Genomic DNA, 9,734 nt, shown 5'->3' with positions numbered 1-9,734 from the left:
CCTGCCTAATCACCTTTCCACCTAGGCCTCATCTGCCAATCAACCTCCGCTTCATCAGAGACAGGCTCAACCTCCCAGACACGGCCAGATGGCTCAGTCTCCACCGTGGTAATGATACTACGGCCAACTCTGTGCTCATTTGTGAAAAAAGTATTTGTTCTAGTTTGATCATCTAATCGTGATCGCCCTGTTCTCCAGGAAAAACTCTCCCTGTCACTCACCTGTCACGCCCAACCCCATCTTGCCTCCGTGTCAGCCCTGCACCGCTCTCGGAAACCCTGTCACTGTATCTCCACCTGCGTTGCACCTTCCCTTTGTGAATTCAAAAAACTGTTTAAACTTGTTTTAGCCTCTGGTTCTTGTTTGCACTTTTGGTCTGCTACCATTCTTCTTAACAGTAGTGGCTGTTAGCCAACTGTTTGAGCTCAGCAAGACTGCAAAGGCATGTCTTTTTTTTTCAACCGTAGCTTTGCATTATAAAGAAATTCAACTTTCCAGTGGATTAAATCAGTTCATGTATACGTCCAGGAGGCATTTAAGGTCACCACACCAGGCCAGGTGAATCTCATTCAACATTTATATCTCAGACTGGACCGATACCGCTTTGATGTTCTTTTTTATATTACATGCCATTAACATAAAAATCTACATAAAATTCCATGATCAAAAGCTTGTTTTGATCCAATTTGCAGACTTCTTTACATCTTAGCGCCAGGTTTTTCCCAAACCTTTGTACACACGCCCACTATGGCACCTAAGCATGTCATAAACAACAAAATATATATCTCATGCATCATGTATTCTAGCACCATACCATGAAAAATACTAAAATAGTTCACCTGAAATTCACTATTCAAAATAAACATAAAACTTTATAGAACCTGAGTGGTGACAGGCAGAAAGAAAATGTACAAATGTATGCACACAGTTTAGTCATTTTTGCTCTCAATTTAATCATTTGTGTTCATGAATGAGTAATCTCCTCTCTTAATTAAATATCATATTGTATATTTTGCCTGGGCTCCTCTCGTAGAGGACAGCAAATGTCTTTGATGATGAGAAAGACATTAATGAAACACTCCACATCCTGAAGAGTGAGTTCTCCTAATGAAGTAGATGACATCCACAGTGTCATCACATTTTTATGATGAAATACTCGTTTAACCTTTAAAATGTATTTTAGGACACAGATCATTTTTAGTATATGTTTTTGTAACCACAAGACTGCTGACATGAAGATGATAAATTATGCTAAATAGAGAGTATGAATAATTAAACTGAGTGCACAATTACATTTTTTTTTCTCCATGACACCCTCCAGGCTCTGTAGAACATACTGTATATAGTATGCGATAACATAAATATTTCAGCAAATACAAGTATGTGCTTAAGTAGCTCTTATAGCCCCAAATTCGCTTTGGTGAATCTGTGCTGGAGACTATTCTGCACTGCACCACTGGCTACAAGATGTCCCCAATTTACAGACTTGTAGTGCCCTTAAAAAAACACCATTGTGTCCACATAATAAAGGGTCACGAGTAAACTTTTACATTACTCACTGTGCAGGATTTTGTGAGGATTAAAGGCAGTCTTTGTCAGCAGCAATTTCAGGAACTATTCACTGTTCCTTTGGAAAGTGGCTTGCCTCAGAGTTGAAAAGGTCAGTCACTTGAAATTTGTGCTCAAATTTGTGTGTGTAAAGGCTTATAATTTTGATTTCTTCTGTCCTCTTCTGTGAACGCATTATGTGATAAAAATATGTCTTACAAAGAGTGTCCCTGTGGGCTTAATGTGTACTCATTTTACTTTGATGCATACTCATTTTGTCCATTAATTAGTGTAGTACAAATCAAAACCGCAGCATCAAATAGCAATGCCATCAAACAAAATGGTTTTTACTATCACAGTCACGTCCCTGTTCTTTCAGAAAAGCCATAAGAAAATCCAGAGGATTGTAGGAGACAAACAAATATGGTTTCATATTTGTCATACATTGAGAACAATAGAGTCCGACAAAGATATGCCATGTGAATAAATTAAAGAGAGAAATTTGAGATTTACTTCAAATTACCTTAATACTCGATGTAATTACAAACACAGAAGATAGGCAAGCTGTACTAGAGAATTTAAAGGTCCAGTGTGTAAGATTATAGGATCATTTATCAGCAGGAAATGAATATAATATTCATTAGTATACTTCCATTAGTGTTTAATCACCTGAAAATAAGAATCATCCCATTTCAGTTGTTTTTAAAAGGAGTCCTCTATATCTACAGTGAGAGCTGGTCCTCTTCCACAGAGTCTGCCATGTTGAACCACCATTTTTGTACAGTACCCCGGAACAGACAAACCAAACACTGATCTAAATTTGGACCTTTGCTATTAATGTGAATTTTACAGCAAGAGTTTTTCTTATATGTTTGGTGAGGGTGAGGCGTGGGAGAGTATCCATTTGGTTGCGATGTGCAACTTCACCTCTAGGTGCCCTAAATCCTACACACTGCACCTTTAACATACTTGATGAACATTTTTACACAAATAACATTTGACTTAAACTATGAATGGTCATCAGAATCCGATGACGGGAAGGGAAGTTTTCTCTTATGACCTTGGTTGACCTAAACAAACACAGACATGGACTCTGAAGTGCTTTCAGACTTGGCTAAATCTCAAAAATATTAACATCATCTGAGCTGTGGTAACATGTTGACTTATAGATTAACGCTAGCAGGCTATTGTTCAGCCAATAAATACATAAATAAATAAATAAATGAATATAGAGTATTGCAAACTAATAAATGGCTCATGTAGAACCGTTGTGTAATAGCACTGGAGGTTGTTGTACTGACTATATCAGTGCACTGCACAGGCATGCTGTTAGTCAGTACAACTTCACTCCCTCTCATGTGATATTGCTTAATTCTTCCCTGTGAGAATAGATTCCCTCGCAATAAAGACTGGATGAAAGAAAAGGCGTCTTGCACTACACCAGGCTAGACTAGACTCTATATGTATGCACATATGCAACTGTCAGTTGCCAGTGTATTAGTACACCAAGCTAAATCAGTCCAATGCAATAACTCCTGCAATGAATCCTGCTTTCACATGAGCTGTAATGTTCAGTTTTCATTTCAACTGTTTTAGAGCAGTTTCCGTTTAATAGATGGTCATTACGGAGCCCTGTTGGCTTGTGTTGTCTTGTACAAAGAGGTGTTTTCAAAACTACAAAGGGGATGGACAAAATATTACAGCTCACGCAGCCAACTATAAATAAATCTATATTTATGAGACATAACACAACATCCACTACAGAAATCAGACTGAAAAAGTTTCCTGCACATAACTATCTTGGGTGTTGCATCAGTACATACTTGTATGTTACATTGTAGGTTGCACAAGTTAAGCAAACAATTATTAAACCTGCTGATTTTGCTTTGTAGGTCTGTAAGCTGATTTATGAATATGAATATGAATGAGACAACTTTTCACCGAGCTGTGTGTAATATATATTCTATGCATAATTCAATTTGGAATAATTAGCTTGTTACACAATAATGAAAACTGGACTGTGTCTAAGAGTCTGCAGTGTGATTCCTTAGATGAAGTTTACACACTTCTGTTACAAACATAATAAAAACGCAGATACCAACATGCTCTGATCAGTCACCATGAATATTATAACAGTAACATAACCAGCAGATCTCAGAGTGGTGCAGGAGAGCTGATCTAATTAGTACATAAACAACACTCGATGTTTGTCAGACTGCTGCAGAAGAAAGTCTCCCATTTTTCCCCCCTTCCAGCTCCAGTCAGTGTTTCATGCTCTACGTTATTATAAAACTAGTCAGATATTTGCTAAAATGTTGGGACAAGGTGATCACAAGCAGCAGATGGCTGTTCTCTATCTGTCTAAGCAACTTCACACATTCCCACTTTCGGTGCAGAGAGGAAGTTAAAAGACAAAATGATGGAAGTCTGAGTACTTCCTTGTTGCTTAGAGGCATGAGGTTAATAATGCAAGCCTTCAAGGTTGCCAAAGTTAAATCAACACCTCTGTAAAACTTTTTAGAATCTTCATATTGCAGGGCTGTGCATGCTTATTCAATATTTACTGTCAGTGTGGTAAAAAGCAAAATGATGCTGGCGATAGTTTCTACTGATGGGTAGCTAACTTGAGTGGGAGGCTGCCGGGGTACAATGACACAGTGCTGCAGCATCAGTAAACATACTGTGGACTCCAACTATATCTCAGCCTAGCCTAGATCAGAACGGTTGGCTATTAATAGGACGGTTAATTACAGACAATTTAGCTTGTAATGCTACCTGGTCCATTGATCAAGTATGTTTCCATGTGACTGACAATACGTCTTCAAGTGCAGAGCGCCGAGGCAGTGCCCGTCTTTTAGGGGAAAGAATAGCACTTTTGCGTAATGAGAGAGACAGAAGCTGCTGTGTAGCAGATTGTAAGATATAAACATACAAATCAAGACCAGTATCCTTGCTGGAAGGGAAAGAGATCCCACAAGGAGAGCAGTAAGAATGCATAAGCCACCAGAAAACAGCAATTCTTTATGGCAGCAGTGTAAATCCCTTTTTAATAACAATAAATATGAATTAGCTTCTCTCGTTTAAATTATGCATATAAGAAACTAGAAATAAACATATGAATAATTAAGGCTTGTGCACTACGATTTGAGACGCATAGGATACATGAATATTCACCGTCGATGTGGTGAATAGCTAAGAGATGCTGGCGAACAGCAAGCGAGTCTGACTTTTATTAGATTGGATATTTATTCCTGATCTGCAAAGTAGTTTTGTCTGGTCGAAACTTCAACCTATCTCAGATATCTGTAATTATATTTTGAACTTCAGCTTCATATATCTGTTTACATTTAAAGTAAGATATCTCTGTTGATGTGACTATAGTTAGAACGATGACATAACCTAGATATACTGAATAAAAAACATAGCTAATAAATGTTAAAACAGCGTGCCTGATGGATATCTTATGATGGGACTCATAAATAAATTGAAATACAGCAAAAGGATCAGAGATACCTGACATCAATAATCTTGAAGTAATATAAAGTATAGACATTAATTAAGATGTTGTCAATAAGTGGAGCTGATGAGCTCGTTATTCTGGCAGATTTATGAATCACAGGATAAAAGTAGGTTGATGGTAGATGACTTTTAAGGAGATCAGTGTTGAAGTAACCAACATTTTGTTTCCACTGCAGAATAAAGAACATCACACAATTACACACAATTAGTGTGTTTAGTATGTTTTTTGTTGCACAGGTAATATATTAACAACTCACCACTTGACTAGGCCATTTCATCCATTTTTCAGACTTAAAACTTTTTGAGCAGCGACCGTGGGAATGACAGATTGTAAAAAAAAACTCACCTCAGTGGCCTGGAGGCTATAGTAGGTAGGGCTGAAGATTGGTGGCTACGAGGTAGGACGAAGTCTAGCAGGCTGGGTGGACGGCTGGAAGCTAACAGACAGCAAAGGCTGGAGGCTGGCACACTGAACCGAAGGTTGGCTGACAAGAAGGCAGGGCCGAAGGCTGGAGCCTAACAGGTTACAAATACGTATAAATTAGTGCTGTCAAAATTAACGCGTTAATTTTGTCGATTAATTTTAAAGAATTAACGCGTTAAAAAAAATAACGCAATTAACGCGGTTTTGTTTACTTCTGGTGGCGGCCGCCATTTTGGATGTGGCAAAGTAGAGCTTTGTTTCCCAGATATATTAGTGTGTGTGTGAATGGGTGTATAAGAGGCATTAACTTAAAGCCCTCACGGAGACTGCGCCCTGGGCGGTCGCCCACATTGCCCATAGCTAAAACCGGCCCTGCTTGTTTTAGTTTACGGGCAGATCTGCCACCTCCAATATGGCGGACACGTTAACGTATCGCAGCAACGGACCAACCTGCTCAGTGAGGCGTCTGTGTATATGTCTATGATCTATCCTAACTAAAGGAGAGTCTGTGCATATATGTCTATGATCTATCCTAACTAAAGGAGAGTCTGTGGTGTAAAGATGGATAAGGACTTTTAGGGGGAACATTTCATTTTAAAAAGTTGCCCGACGGCTCGTTGGACAAAAACAAGGCAATTTGCACAGTTTGCAAAGCCGAATTTAAATTCCACAGAAGTAACACGACTTTAACATATCACCTCAAAGCAAAACACCCAGTCTACACTACAGGAGTGTGGCACTCGTCAGTATATTTCCTCATTCTGGCTTTTTTCTGTTTGCACTGTGCATATGTGCACCTTAAGCCAATAACATGAATGAATTTCATATACTTTATCTGAGTTTATTCTACATTAATTTGATCATTTTACATAAATAAATATTCATTATAAGCTTCAGTCTCAGAAAAATGCATTTAATTTATTGATACATTTATTGATAGATTAATCGCGATTAATTACAGAAATTTTTGCGATTAATTAGTTAATTTTTTTTAATCGATTGACAGCCCTAGTATAAATGCATGGATATGTAATGTCTGGCCACTGTGCCGAGCCGAGGTTGAACATTCAGGTTCACGCAAGGTCACGAAATATTTATTGGTCACGTCTATTAGGCTTGTTTAATATGACAGGAATGTATACAAACTGTAATCCAAACACACGTTCAATTGCAGTGACATCATGTGCCGGTCTGGTCTATTCTCTACAAGCACAATGCAGTGTGACTATCGAACGGACAATGTGACGGTCTCTCTGAGCTGTAACTTTTTTATGTCCAGGAGCAATTATTCTTCATATAACAAGCATTTTGTTTCATGTTTGTGACACGTGGACTGTATTCCTTTATTATTTCAACTCTGAATTTGATTATGAAGTCGGTGTTTTCACCATGTTGTCCATGTTTATAAGTCTTTACAAAGTCTCCTTCACATCTTTCCTTGACGTTTTACATCAAGGTCAAGGAAAAGTGTTTACTGTAGGAAAGGACACAGGACATAACACCTTGTCATGGTATTTGTTTTACTTACTAGGCATGTCATAAAACACTGCATTATTAAATACAATAAGGAAATGCATACAAACTTGTAATTTTTTTTTCAGTTATGTAGATGAAGCTGCACATTGCTTTACGCACGGTAAGAAAGTAATTCATTCAGTAACTGTCAAGTTTATAGTTAATGTTAAGAGTAACCAGAGTAACACTGTCTTAACTTGCCAAAAAAAGGGCTATTCACTTTTTTTTTTTAACATTTATTTATTTATTTATGAGCTGTTTTGGCTGAATGATGCCTGATTGCTCAGACATGCCACCTGTAATGGCACCCAGCTGTCAATCAAAGTGGCCATGCTGTTAATTATGCATAACTTTGAGTAAATTCAAGTTCAAGTCATCTTTATTATCAATGCTGCCATATGTACAGGACATACAGAGAATTGAAATTGCGTTTCCCTCTTATCCCAGTGCAAACAGCAATAAACATGAAATATAAAATATAAGTAAAAGATGTAAATAAATAAATAAATAAATAAAAATCTATACAAGCTAAAAGACATCCAAGAAAAGACAGTGGCAAATCTGGAAGTATAAGTAGTATAAATATGGCAAATATGGCGGTATGAACAGAATGAACAATAGAAACAGAAACAACAGTCTAACAGTATCAGTATGGCAATATGGCACAGTATAAACAGAATTATCAATAATAATAATAATAATGATAAATAAATTAATAAATTAATTAATTAATTAATTAATTAATTAATTATAAATATGGCAGTATAGACAGAATTTACAGTATAAACAGTGAGGTCTATCAAAAATGAAATATGTATACAGAGAAAACAGTTGACTGTACACAGTGCAAATCGGTTTGCAAGTTAGAGGCTGTAAAAGTGGCTGGTGCCAAATATAATACACAGGTGAGTTAAATTAACTTCACCCTCAGTACAGTTGTCATGAATGGAGAAATTAGCTACAGAGACCAAAACAGTTTTTTGTACCAGGCTGTAAACATGTTTATTTCTGCTGTGAAGTTGGACATTTGAACATGGGGACTTATGGACTAGATCAGATCATTCCAACACCCAGAGTGACCAGAAAAGGTTATCCTGTAGCAGGTTCGCCAGCATCCTCCCACTCAGGGCCATTGTGTTGATTATATATAAAAGATGCTCTATAACAATAATTACTTTTTAAACCGCCAGTTAAAACCAACGTTAGCTATAGTTACCTTGTGTTGTGTAGACACTTCTGTCTGGTTTGCGGCGTGGGATCACCCGGCTAATCCTGCTTCAAAGTGATTTGGGGCCGTCTTCTCAGTTACTATATAGGCATAGCAATAAATACATACAGAAATACAGAGGTAAATGTAGAAATATATGAAGGAATAAATAAATATATAACTAAGTACATGATTAAATGTAAAAAAACATAAACAAATAAATGTAAAATTATAGAAATAACATCTATTTATTCATGCTTCTGTCATTGTTTGTCCTTTGTTTGTATGCTGCGCTGCTCTCATTGGGTTTATTCGTGTGGCTGTTATGAAAAAACATGATTGTTGCTCACAAGTGTATCTCTGTAATATTTGTGTCACACACATAGCAGATAGTATTTCACATTTTCTCGCCACATGTAGAGAAATGTTTACACTCAAAGCAATGCATTCATGTGACAGCTTGCTTTACTGGCTTTCCTATCATAATTACATCTACACCGCCGAGCTCCTGTTCTTACTCTGCTGCTTCGCTCAGCTGCACTTTTTTGTCACCCCGAAGCTTATATCTATGTACTGATGGTCATCGGCTGCTTATCGACGCTACATAACATTTCATATGAAGAGGCTGCCTCTGCGCTGAGCCGTGAATTGTTGTGACTTTTGATAGAGAATCATTATCGGCCGCGAGGCTGTTGTGTTGCAGCCTGCTGCTGCATATCAGGTGGATTTCAGGCCTTAGATTTAATCCATCTCACCTCGCTAGATAAAATATTCCCGGCAGTGGTCGGACATGGTTTGTTTATTATCGTCACTTCCCAGTCTCTGCTGTGTTGAGCTCAGTGTTTGTTTGCTTGTGGGTTGTGACAAAGTCAGCCTAGATGCCAAATATCAACTCATATTTTATATTCACACAGCAAACCCGTTCTGGGAGTTGGCTGGCTGAACTAATGCTAAGTTATGGCCAGTCAGAGCTTTTCCCCAGGAGAGTGGTTAAAGGAGGCTGTTAATGTTGAACCGCATTAAAATATATTAAAATGACTTTCATTCACACTTATAATTACTGCAATCAGTATCAAGGCAAAGTACTCGTCAGATGATGACGACTTTGAAGGAGCAGTGACATTTGTACCAGCACAAAATGATTATAATATTGCTAAAGAATGAGTTGGCAGTCTATGGGAGTGACTCAGATTTTACTGGCTGACCAGATGGGTCCATTAAAGGTGCAGTGTTTAGGATTTAGTGGCTTCTAGTGGTGAGGTTGCAGATCGCTTAATTCATCATCCCCTTCCAAGGACGAAGAAGAAACTACAGTGGCCACGAAATGCTATCTAGAGCTAGTGTTTGTTTTGTGTGTTCATGACGGTTCAACATGGTGGACTCGGTCAAAGATACTCCATAGATAAGATAACGCATTCCAGTCTCCTCCAATGGCATGAAACGGGATACGCTTCCCATCTCCTAAGGGATCATGGTCGCCTTGCCCCCCTATCTCTAAATCTGGTTTGGAAGTGTTGAGAA

This window comes from Larimichthys crocea, chromosome VIII, assembly GCF_000972845.2.
Source record: "Larimichthys crocea isolate SSNF chromosome VIII, L_crocea_2.0, whole genome shotgun sequence".
Classification (NCBI taxonomy): domain Eukaryota; kingdom Metazoa; phylum Chordata; class Actinopteri; family Sciaenidae; genus Larimichthys; species Larimichthys crocea.
Note: the sequence above shows the minus strand (reverse complement) of the source record.